Source organism: Gopherus flavomarginatus, chromosome 3 (assembly GCF_025201925.1).
Source record: "Gopherus flavomarginatus isolate rGopFla2 chromosome 3, rGopFla2.mat.asm, whole genome shotgun sequence".
NCBI lineage: Eukaryota > Metazoa > Chordata > Testudines > Testudinidae > Gopherus > Gopherus flavomarginatus.
In genome coordinates this window covers 208283497-208296761 of record NC_066619.1, presented here as the reverse complement: position 1 = coordinate 208296761, position 13265 = coordinate 208283497, and positions in this window count along the sequence as shown.

Below are 13265 nucleotides of genomic sequence, written 5' to 3'. Positions count from 1 at the left end.
TGACTTTTTTTGTTTGTTTGTATTTTTTTGGTGAGAAACTTGAACTCCAGTTTTGGTTCAAACTGATTGATGTGTGTGTATTCAGCACACAAATTTGCACCACTCTAGAAAGGAATGGGCTAAAGGCAAATATAAAATTCCACTGAGATGGATTGGTGGGACATTAGATATAAGGGATTTTAAAACCAGGTCAGTTGGAATACTCAAATGTCCCACTGATTGGATACAAACAAATTAAAGGACATACATTCCTTGAATTCTTTGCCATTTTGGTGGCAGTGACTGTTTGAGGACAAACATTTACAAATAAGTGTGTAATTCTAGAGGGGCAACTTGGTGATGGTACATGTGTTCAATAGCCAATCCTCCAGATCTCTCAGGATGATGAAGGCATTTGTCCTGCAGTAGTTAACATACAACATGTGTATTACTGCTAAATGTATACCCAGGATCATTAATGATTACAGTTGTGCAGATTTTGAGACTTGGTGCCAGGAGTCAATAAGATGCCCAAATAGATGCTGATGGCCCTATGGAACCATGGCTCATGACTGCTCTTGGACTAGTGCAGCAATCAGGAGTGAAGAGATCAATAGAAATATCTAGAATTATGAAGAAGGTTTAAGGAATTTAATGTAGTTTCAGATGAGGATGGGACTGCCTATCTCTGAAGAGCAGGTATTTTGGTATCTGGTGTCATTGCACCATAAGCTAGCATCAACCACCATCCATGGTCACTTATCAGCCATCACATTTTATAGCAGGATAAAAGTTACCCACATCAACAACCCATGACTATTAAGATTCTTAAGGATCTGGTGCAAGTTCTTGGCCAGATATGCCAATGTGACCAGCAGGTACCTCTTTCAAGGCCACATTCCTGGTGGCTTTATTTGGGGTGGGGGAGGGAGCATTTAGGGCTGGTGAACTGATGCCTGGGTTAGCAAGGGATACATTAGGCAGGATTATCCGGCCTTCTGACTACTACCCCATGCTACTCATCCATGTGGGCACAAATGATACTGCGAGGTGTGACGCTGAGCAGATCAAGAGTGACTACAGGGCTCTGGGAGTTAAGGAGTTTGGAGCGCAGGTGGTATTCTCTTCAATTCTTCCTGTTGAAGGTAGGGGTCCGGGCAGAGACAGAAGCATCGTGGAGGTGAATGCCTGGCTGCGAAGATGGTGTCGCCAGGAGGGCTCTGGCTTCCTCGACCACGGGATGCTATTTGAGGAAGGACTGCTAGGAACAGATGGCATTCACCTTTTGAAGAGAGGAAAGGCCTTATTTGCGCACAGACTGGCTAACCTAGTAAGGAGGGCTTTAAACTAGGTTCGACGGGGACAGGTGAGCAAAGCCCACAGGTAAGTGGGGAACAAGACCTGGGAGATGGGTTGGAAACAGGAGGGAGCACGGGCTATAATGGCAGAGAGGAAGGAGGGTCAGGGCAAAGCTGGGAGGCAAGATCAAACCAGTATCTTAGATGCCTTTATACAAATGCAAGAAGTATGGGTAATAAGCAGGAAGAACTGGAAGTGCTAATAAATAAATACAACTATGACATTATTGGCATTACTGAAACTTGGTGGGATAATACACACGACTGGACTGTTGGTGTGGATGGGTATAGTTTGCTCAGGAAGGATAGACGGGAAAAAGGGAGGAGGTGTTGCCTTATATATTAAAAATGAACACACTTGGACTGAGGTGGAGATGGACATAGGAGACGGAAGGGTGGAGAGTCTCTGGGTTAGGCTAAAAGGGGTAAAAAACACAGGTGATGTCGTGCTGGGAGTCTACTACAGGCCACCTAATCAGGCGGAAGAGGTGGATGAGGCTTTTTTCAAACAACTAACAAAATCATCCAAAGCCCAAGATTTGGTGGTGATGGGGGACTTCAACTATCCAGATATATGTTGGGAAAATAACACTGCGGGGCACAGACTATCCAATAAGTTTCTGGACTGCATTGCAGACAACTTTCTATTTCAGAAAGTTGAAAAAGCTACTAGGGGGGAAGCTGTTCTAGACTTGATTTTAACAAATAGGGAGGAACTTGTTGAGAATTTGAAAGTAGAAGGAAGCTTGGGTGAAAGTGATCATGAAATCATAGAATTTGCAATTCTAAGGAAGGGTAGAAGGGAGTACAGCAGAATAGAGACAATGGATTTCAGGAAGGCAGATTTTGGTAAGCTCAGAGGGCTGATAGGCAAGGTCCCATGGGAATTAAGACTGAGGGGAAAAACAACTGAGGAAAGCTGGCAGTTTTTCAAAGGGACGCTATTAAGGGCCCAAAAGCAAGTTATTCCGATGGTTAGGAAAGATAGAAAATGTGGCAAAAGACCACCTTGGCTTACCCTTGAGATCTTGCGTGATCTACAAAATAAAAAGGCGTCATATAAAAAATGGAAACTAGGTCAGATCACAAAGGATGAATATAGGCAAATAACACAGGAATGCAGAGGCAAGATTAGAAAAGCAAAGGCACAAAATGAACTCAAACTAGCTATGGGAATAAAGGGAAACAAGAAGACTTTTTATCAATACATTAGAAGCAAGAGGAAGACTAAGGACAGGGTAGGCCCACTGCTCAATGAGGAGGGGGAAACAGTAACAGGAGACTTGGAAATGGCAGAGATGCTTAATGACTTCTTTGTTTCGGTCTTCACTGAGAAGTCTGAAGGAATGTCTAGTATAGTGAATGCTTACGGGAAGAGGGTAGGTTTAGAAGAGAAAATAAGGAAAGAGCAAGTAAAAAATCACTTGGAGAAGTTAGATGCCTGCAAGTCACCAGGGCCTGATGAAATGCATCGTAGAATACTCAAGGAGTTAATAGAAGAGGTATCTGAGCCTCTAGCTATTATCTTTGGGAAATCATGGGAGACGGGGGAGATTCCAGAAGACTGGAAGGGGGCAAATATAGTGCCCATCTATAAAAAGGGAAATAAAAACAACCCAGGAAACTACAGACCAGTTAGTTTAACTTCTGTGCCAGGGAAGATAATGGAGCAGGTAATCAAAGAAATCATCTGCAAACACTTGGAAGATGGTAAGGTGATAGGGAATAGCCAGCATGGATTTGTAAAGAACAAATCGTGTCAAACTAAACTGATAGCGTTCTTTGATAGGATAACGAGCCTTGTGGATAAGGGAGAAGCGGTGGATGTGATATATCTAGACTTTAGTAAGGCATTTGATACAGTCTCGCATGATATTCTTATAGATAAGCTAGGAAAGTACAATTTAGATGGGGCTACTATAAGGTGGGTGCATAACTGGCTGGATAACCGTACTCAGAGAGTAGTGTTAATGGCTCCCAATCCTGCTGGAAAGGTATAACAAGTGGGGTTCCGCAGGGGTCTGTTTTGGGACCGGTTCTGTTCAATATCTTCATCAACGATTTAGATGTTGGCATAGAAAGTACGCTTATTAAGTTTGAGGACGATAACAAACTGGGAGGGATTGCAACTGCTTTGGAGGACAGGGTCAAAATTCAAAATGATCTGGACAAATTGGAGAAATGGTCTGAGGTAAACAGGATGAAGTTCAATAAAGATAAATGCAAAGTGCTCCACCTAGGAAGGAACAGTCAGTTTCACACATACAGAATGGGAAGAGACTGTCTAGGAAGGAGTATGGCAGAAAGAGATCTAGGGGTCATAGTGGACCACAAGCTTAATATGAGTCAACAGTGTGATACTGTTGCAAAACAAGCAAACATGATTCTGGGATGCATTAACAGGTGTGTTGTAAACAAGACACGAGAAGTCATTCTTCCGCTTTACTCTGCGCTGGTTAGGCCTCAACTGGAGTATTGTGTCCAGTTCTGGGCACCGCATTTCAAGAAAGATGTGGAGAAATTGGAGAGGGTCCAGAGAAGAGCAACAAGAATGATTAAAGGTCTTGAAAACATGACCTATGAAGGAAGGCTGAAGGAATTGGGATTGTTTAGTTTGGAAAAGAGAAGACTGAGAGGGGACATGATAGCAGTTTTCAGTATCTAAAAGGGTGTCATCAGGAGGTGGGAGAAAACTTGTTCACCTTAGCCTCCAATGATAGAACAAGAAGCAATGGGCTTAAATTGCAGCAAGGGAGATTTAGATTGGACATTAGGAAAAAGTTCCTAACTGTCAGGGTAGTTAAACACTGGAATAGATTGCCTAGGGAAGTTGTGGAATCTCCATCTCTGGAGATATTTAAGAGTAGGTTAGATAAATGTCTATTAGGGATGGTCTAGACAGTATTTGGTCCTGCCATGAGGGCAGGGGACTGGACTCGATGATCTCTTGAGGTCCCTTCCAGTCCTAGAGTCTATGAGTCTATGAGATTAAGGGATTTACACAGGGGTGAATGATTGGTCCTCTTGAGCCTGTGGATGACAAAACAGTTTAGGGAGTGCAAGGTGAGTCCCTAGAGCTACAAGAGGGTGGTAAGGCAGATTTCCCAGGCAGGTCATTAAGGATTTACATAGTAGTGAGACTGTTTGGAGATGGACCTCTTTCTTCATGGTGATGAGTCTCATCACAGAAACTTGGATTGTGGCAGTTTTAAAAGAGGGGCTTACTGACTCCAATGGTGTGAGTGACTTTGCTGTTGATCCAATTTCATGACTGACCAAACAGGTAAACTGGCATATGGATCTGCAGACACAGTGTTGCACACTGAGTTTGGAGCTGGGCCTCAATGGAGAGACCACTCTGAGTTGGCCTGGAAGGAGGAGTTTGTTGTGAGACCAGCTGATGTCTCTTGCACTCTATGGCAGTTGCTGTCACTCTATTGTTTGCTTGAATGAAATCAATTAGGGATTTTGTGATGGAGTTGATTTTAATCATAGGGCAAAGAGACCTTGGGCAGGTACATGACATTCCAAGATGGAGATCAGGAAGAGTAGAATCCAGATCTGGATGACTGATGTTTCCAGGCAACCACCTAGTAGCTACTGGTAGAGCCAAGATCAATGTACCAGAAGCCCTGGCAGACCAGGTACTGCAGGAAATGCTGCCTCTGGTCCAGGCACACTATTTAAGCATGTAGGGAGTTTCAGGAAGCTGTGTGTGGTACCTGGCCTGCTGCTACAACAGACTCGCTACACAGTTCTTCAGCTCTTACCTTTGATTCCTGACCCTGAGTCCAGCTATATGACTAGATTCCTGGATCATGACATTAGTTCAGAGCTTTGGTTTGGCTCCAAGTTCCTGTCTCTGATCCATGTCTCCCTACTCCTGCTCTGACCACTAGTCCTTACTCCTGGTCCTACCATTAGCTCAGACCGCCCACATCCCAGTTGTGACAGGTGACTGTAAACTGATCTAAAATGCTGTAGTAAAGGGTGTGGGAGGGAGCTACTAAATTTCCTTGATTTGACAAGGACAGATTCCTGAGTTGGGAGGTAGCTAAATCTTCACAGAAACAGGGAGACTTGCTAATTACCTGAGTTAGGGGTATACTTCAACTGGAGAGCAGATGTTGGCTAATGTTTCCCTCTCTATTGGGAACCTGGCAGGGAGCTTTCTGCTTGGGGGGGAGGCAGACAAGCTAACTGCTGTCTCCTTCTTGTGGCAGGTGTCCAGTGCAGGTACTTGTTCCATAGGACATCTGGTTCCCTGATAAACCAGCATTGGATATGGACTTGTGGGATGCCTTCTCCCAAGGAAGGTGAGGTTGGGGCATCTAATATCTACTACAGCAAAGAGACTGCCCCCCCCAACCCCACACTTTACCCTCATATGGGTAGAGCATGTGAGGAGGGCTGTGGGGGCTGATGACAGCCCTTCCACATAACTGGAAGCGATGATGACCTGCACTGTAGAAGTCACTGCCAGGTAATTCATTAAATTTGCAGCCTAATTAAACCACATCCTTATCTCATTATTCTGTCTGTTTGGGACAGTAATACTTGAAATGGCATAGTAGAGGCAACTGAACATTGTCTATGGCTTGTCAGGGGAAGGAAGAAAAGGTCTTAAAAAGGTCCCACAGACAACATGAAGCATATTTTCACCAGTAACTGCACATTGCACCATAGTAACTCTAACTCAGGAACCAATCCATGCAACAAACCTCAATGCCAACTCTGCCCACGTATCTACACCAGCGACACCATCACAGGACCTAACCAGATCAGCCATACCATCACCGGTTCATTCACCTGCACGTCCACCAATATAATATACACCATCATGTGCCAGCAATGCCCTTCTGCTATGTACATCGACCAAATTGGACAGTCTCTACGGAAAAGGATAAATGGACACAAATCAGATATTAGGATATGGCAATATACAAAAACCTGTAGGAGAACACTTCAACCTCCCTGGCCACACAATAGCAGATCTTAAGGTGGCCATCCTGCAGCAAAAAAACTTCAGGACCAGACTTCAAAGAGAAACTGCTGAGCTCCAGTTCATCTGCAAATTTGATGCCATCAGATCAGGATTAAACAAAGACTGTGAACTGCTTACCAACTGCAAAACCAGTTTCTCCTCTCTTGGTTTTCACACCTCAGCTGCTAGAAGAGGGCCTCATCCTCGCTGATTGAACTAACCTCGTTATCTCTAGCCTGTTGCTTGCTTGCTTGCTTGCTTATATATACCTGCCCCTGGAAATTTCCAGTACTTGCATCCGATGAAGTGGGTATTCACCCATGAAAACTCATGCTCCAAAACATCTGTTAGTCTATTAGGTGCCACAAGACTCTTTGTTGCTCTTAATCACAGAAGAAGTTAGTGCTAGCCTAAAAGGCTTAGGAGAACAGTACATGTTTTATCCTAATAGTATTTACAGGAAGAGTAGAAACATTGAGTGGTGGTGACTGTTTACTCTAAAATTGACTTAATATTCCAAAAATAATAAATGACTAGGAACAACTAAGAAAGACACACCTATTGATATAGGGAATTGGGATGCTTGAACATATACTAACAATGACACACTTGCAATTAGCTTTGAAAGCTAATTGAGAACTGTAAAGATACAGGCAGACTGCAGAAAAGCAAGTGTGGCTGAAACTTCTAAAATAAGATACAAGGGTGATTGTGGAAATTAATGCTCTATATGTAAAGCTTTTTTCATTTGGCATTTAAATTATGGAACACAACAATAGACCTAAAAATCTCTGCATCTAAGATAATGGAGCCATGAGCAATAAGTTTATATAGGGCAAGTCCTGGAAGACAAGTCGCTTAGCTTTGATTTTGTTTCAAAAAAACAAAGTTCTATTCAAACAATAACACAGCAAGTGTGATACTTTAGGATAATGTTTGAGTATTGTGACAGACCCAGGCCAATGGGGTACAACAGTCTGGTAGAGGGCAAATATACTGGTCACTAGGTGAGTAGTTTTCTGTTCCCTGAGTGACCAGAGCAGGGGCTGCACTAGAGTAATCAGGAACTTGCTAGAACCAATTAAGGCAGATAGGCTGATTAGAACACCTGCAGCCAATCAAGGCAGGGTAATCAGGGCACCTGGGTTTAAAAAGGCGCTCACTCCAGTCAGGTGGGGAGAGCTAGAGGAGAGGAAGTGTGTGCGAGGAGCTGGGAGCAAGAGGCACGAGGAGCTGAGAGTGAGAGAGTGTGCTGCTGCAGGACTACGGAGTACAAGAGTTATCAGACAGCAGGAGGAAGGTCCTGTGGTGAGGATAAAGAAGGTGTTTGGAGGAGGCCATGGGGAAGTAGCCCAGGGAGTTGTAGCTGTCATGCAGTTGTTACAGGAGGCACTATAGACAGCTGCAATCCACAGGGCCCTGGGCTGGAACCCCGGAATAGAGGGCGGGTCTGGGTTCCCCCTAAACCTCCCAACTCCTGATCTGACACAGGAGGAGTTGATCCGGACTGTGGGGAAGATCACTGAGGTGAGCAAATCTGCCAATAAGTGCAGGACCCACCAAGGTAGAGGAGGAACTTTGTCACAGTGTCTTGAAGTCTTATTTGCAAAATTAATTCCAACTGGTTAGTATATGATCATCACATAGGCTGAAATGTTATAAAAAGGATAGTGGTTACCTCTGGGTGAACTGTATTAGATGCCTAACGTAGACACCCAGACTTTTAAATCTGGGCCCCTATTTTTATAAATATTTATTCAATTAAAAGTTACTAGAACCATTAACTTTTTGCTCTGTTATATATTAAAATAGTTGGTAAATGTTCCATTTGTTGGCTAAGATCTTGAATTTTAGGTTTTTTTTTAAATAGCTGTTACACCCTAGAAAACGGGTTTGTACTAAAAATAAAACTGATTATCTTGCTGACATAATTACATTTTTTGTAGTAAAGCAAGGGAATAGCTTGCTGACTTTCTTTTCAGAAGATACCATAGGATTATTTCTAACATCATATATTTGTTTTAAATTAAATACATGAGCAAATTATACAATAGCCTGCTGAGACTTAAATTGGTGTGAGAATGAGAAGACCAGAAATCTGTCACTGACTAGGTGGTATGCACTGAAAGAAATAGAAGAACTGTGTGGCCTTGCATATGAGTGTGTTTCAAGGAAAGAGTGTAAATCTTCATGTTGTCTAAACATAGCTAGAATATTAATCTCCTTCAGAATGGGAAAGTGTTTACTACCCTGGATTAGAAACCTGAGGAGAAAATACAGTAAAATAAATTGCCATTAGGCATGTGCACAAATAGATAAACTAAAGAAAATTGGTAACACATTTACTGAGTGATAATTAACTCAGTAATTTTGAAATGTCATCTTATATAATATAGATGCAAAAGATTGAGATGACCTTACAGGTATTTCTCTTTACTATCAGAGTTCTCTCTTCTTATCCCATACAAATGTTACCCAAGCTACTTTGTACATCTAAGGAATAATCAGCTTACTTAACTACTTCATCAGTTGTTCCATTGTTTCCATTAATTTGTGTTCTATCTTATGATGGATATATACCTTAATGATCCATTAAGTGTGAAAGTTAATTGTGCCTCAAACTTCCACACCCACCTCTTTTATATGGATGAATTTTTAAAGATGTGAATTAGCAGGTGCTAGATAATACACAAGAAGGCGTCTGCTTACTGAGCATCCACTTATGGCAAGGGGTTGCCGTGCAGGTCACTTAAGAATTCCACATAGTCTCTCTGGAGCTAATAGCACCTCTACCCAGGACTAGCCTAACAACAGAAAAGGTTCATGGTCCATGACCATAACACAAGTTTGTATTCAGCCCTGGTTCTTCTGACACCCCGAGCTCTTCCTCTACCCTAGTCTGCTCAGCTGTCTGGCCCTAACTTCCTTCTCCTGTCACCCATGCTCTCTGTAGCTTTCTGCTGCTTTTGATGAGGAGTCCCTTGATCCAACTCAGGTGTGTCTCTTTAGTAATCAGGGTTGGCTAGCCTCAGCCCTTGGTGAATGGGGAGCAAATCACCCAGTTACATAGCCCCACTGTGAATTGGGAAGGACCTGTGCCCATTAACTCTAGTGGTCATTGGGTCAAGTAACTAAATGAAGATTTGATCCTGCTCACATTGAAGAGGAGAAGCAGGCCTGAACTGACCAATGCAATAACCCTGCATAATGCCACATAAGTAGCATTTTCCTCATTTATTGTGACAATTCAGTTTTAATGAATATCTTGTGATATTTCATAATTTTCAAAGGTGCTGAGCGTCTACAGCTCCCATTAATTTCACTTGGATTTCCGCTTGCTTGCTGCTCCTGAAAATCAAACCATTTCTTATGAGAGCCCAACCCACATTTAGGTGTATCTTTGTGCCCAGTCTAAAGATTTCAAGTCATTTGGAGCCTTAGACTTTTTTTTTTTTGTTTAAAGTGAAATGTGAAGGGGGTGTGCGAGTAAGGGAGAGAGGTCATTATAGGCAGCTCGAAACCTGGGCCCAACTGATCTTTTCTGCCACAACTCAATGTCTCTCCGTCTTCAGTCTACGATTGCCTTTATGCCTTTTCTCTGTGTTCCATTTTCTCCAGTTCTTTGCTGCGTTCTTGTTTCCTTTGCACGCACAGCCCCTCTGCTCCATTCATGAGGCACAGTTTAGTTGTGACAAAAGCACTCCACTCTGCCAAATACCTCTTTATGTGCAAGAAGCAGCGAGGAACTTTGAACAGCTGGGGTTTTGTTTAGGTATTCTTTAAGATCCCTTACTATTGTGTGCACTCAAGTACCAGTAAAACAGAACAAAAATTGGAGGCTTTTTTTTGGCTTAGTTTAAGTTGTTTGCTTGCTTTAAAAAATGATTTTTCTACATAAAGGGATAAATTGTGGAAGTTTTATTTTTATAGATTTCTTTTTGTATCAACAGCTCCAGAAGATCATAAGTTTTATAGCAGGGACTATAACCACCATCCAACAGCATTTGGAAGGACTACCTAGAGAGGTAGATCTTGTTTTTGTTTGTTTGTTTTTGTTTTTTGTCATCTCCGCCCCCCACTTCTATAGAATTGGATAGATTGGGTTAAAAATTATACAGAAATGTTATAACATTCTAAAGTATCCATCAAGGTTTACAGTTTTTTTTAGCAGTGCGCTTAGTTCACTAGACCTTGATACTTTTGCAGTAAAAATTAAAATTAACCTATTTTTTAAAAAACATTTCTTTAAACAAATTATTCAGGTAGCCATTTTGTATTCTGAGGATCAGCTGTAATTTATATGGGAGGTGTAAGAATGTCAGGCAATTAAGCAGACAAATTGATGTACCGCTCTGTAACATGACACCTACTGCAGTTGAATCATTATTTACCCAGTGTGCTAAATCTAGTCCTGGTCTCATTGAAGTCAGTGGCAAAACTGTCACCTATTTTAATAGGACCAAGATTTAGCACTCAGGGTTTACAATTCATTTGAATCCGTCTCATGACAAAAATTGTAGTGAGCATAGAGTCATATAAAATCCATTCTGTTTATCCAAAACTGGGAAATGGAAATGCTAACAAGTTAACTCTTTTCATTTCTTAAATCTGTGATGAGCATTTCCCCTATTTTCAGTTGATATGAATCTTTAGTCATAGTTCCCCATAACTTGTAAACAGTGGCAGTAATGAAAAGAAGATAAGTAATAAATAAAAGGTACATAAGGTAAAGCAAAGTGCTCCTAAGAACATTTGAATATATACTCTTGATCAGAGTTGGATGCCTACAACACAGGCTGCACTGTAGCTTGTGTGTGCGCTGTACTGCTAATGCAAAGAAGCTCTAAAGTTGATGTATCTGGCCACAGCAGAATTATTCTAGTATTCAGGGTTTGTTTGGTGGCATAGAACTGATGTATTATTGGTTCCTGTGCTGGTCCCCTCTCTGTGGCTTGTGTAGGAAACATGGCTAGGGAAATGGGGCATGGCCCTACACCCCACTGATCCTTGGCTGCCTCTATAGTGCTCTGGTACCGTTGGCAGCTGGCACAAGCTGGAACAGCCTTCAGGCTGCTCTGTCATATGCCAGTGGATCAGCCAGGATGAGGAGAGCTCAAAACTGGCTTAAGACCGTGGGGATTGGCCCTGTTTTGAGCAAAGGGTTGGGCTGGATGATCTCCTGAGGTCCCTTCCAATCCTGATATTCTGCGCAATACCCCTTCCTGAACTGCGCTCAGGCCTCCGCAACCACAAATCTAGTCCAACCTATTTTCTACATTCCACAATTATAAAGTTAATCTAATGCTGTAGTGAGTGGCGAGGTGTTAAATTCAATCCCAGTACTGTCAGTTTGCCCCCAATATGTTTAAAAAAGTGGTCAAGGCAGTTTCATGTCTTTGGGAATTGGGATCTAGAACTTACTGATGAAATGTTAACTTCCACATTCATGGAAGATAATATTGACATGCAATATCACATGGTCACCAAATCCAAAAAAAAAAAAAAAATCATGCTTTTTCAAATTAGTCACTATTTAATCAGAACAACAAAAACAAATTATCAAAAGATAAAGGAATCAGATGAATGCAGTGAGTAGATGCTTACATCTTCATGTGCAGTTTTTTATGCTGAAACTGTTTTATATGCCTTATCTCAGTAACAGTACAGTCTCGTGAGTAGAGTACATGCATGCAGTAGTGTCAGGTGGTCAAGATTTGCACAAGAGTCCTCCAGATCTTGATGGTCATCCTTAGCTTGTCCTTGATAGATAGTGGGTCAGGGGAAAGAGATGAAGGAACTTGAACTTGTGTTTTGTTGGCCAGTTATTACTTTCTTTAAGCAGAAGTCTTCTTGCTCTAGGATTTCAAGTCTTTTTTCATCACTCTACTTCATGCTGCTGCCATTATCTGTTTTTGCAATTCATTTTGTATGCAATATTGCCAAACCCCACACATTGTTCAATCATGTCAGGGCCCACAAAACATAAGATTGGCTTTAAAAGCGTGATATTTTAAAAAATACATATTGTTTGTCATCTGGGTTTTGAACGTTAATAGACAGCACAAAATGTAGGGTTGGAAGGGACCTCTTCCTGTGATCTAATCCATTACCTTGTGCTGAGGCAGGATTAGCTATACCTAGACCATCTCTAACAGGTGCTTGTCTAACTTATTTTTAAAAACATCCAAGGATAGGATTCTACAATCTCTCTAAGTAATGTATTCCAATATTAACTATACTTATATAGCTTTTCCTGTTATCCAACCTAAATGTCTTTTGCTGAAAACTAAGCTGACTTCCTGTCCTACCCCTGCTGGACATGGAGAACAACTGATCACTGTCCTCTTTATAACAATCTTTTACATATTTGAAGACTTGTGTTCCCTCTCAGCCTTCTCTAAACTAAACATGCCAACTTCTTTCAACCTTTTCTCAACAGGTCCTATTTTCTAAATCTCATCATTTTTTTTGCTCTCCTCTAGACTTTCTCCACTTTATTCAGATCTTTTTTGTAGTATGGTGCCCCAGTCTGGATACCATACTTCAGCTGAGGCATCACCAATGTCAAGTAAAATGGGACATTTACCTCCTGTGTCTTATGACACCCCTGATAGTGTATCCCAGAATGACATTTGCCTTTTTTTCACAACAGCATTTTGCTGTTGGCTCATAGTAAATTTGACTCATTATAATCCCCAGGTCCTTTTCAGCAGTACTACTGCCTAGTCATTTATTCTTCTTTTTGTCTCTGTGCATTTGACTCTGCCCCCTCCCCCCTTTTTAATGAAGTACTGAGGGTTTGTCTACACTGCAATGTAAGCCTGGGCTCAGACTTAGCCTTGAGCCCACCCTGTCCCATGCATCTACATAGATCTCTCAGGCTTGGATCTAGGATCCTGTGAGGCTGGAACGTTTAAGCCCAAGTCAAGTGGAGAACCAGGCCC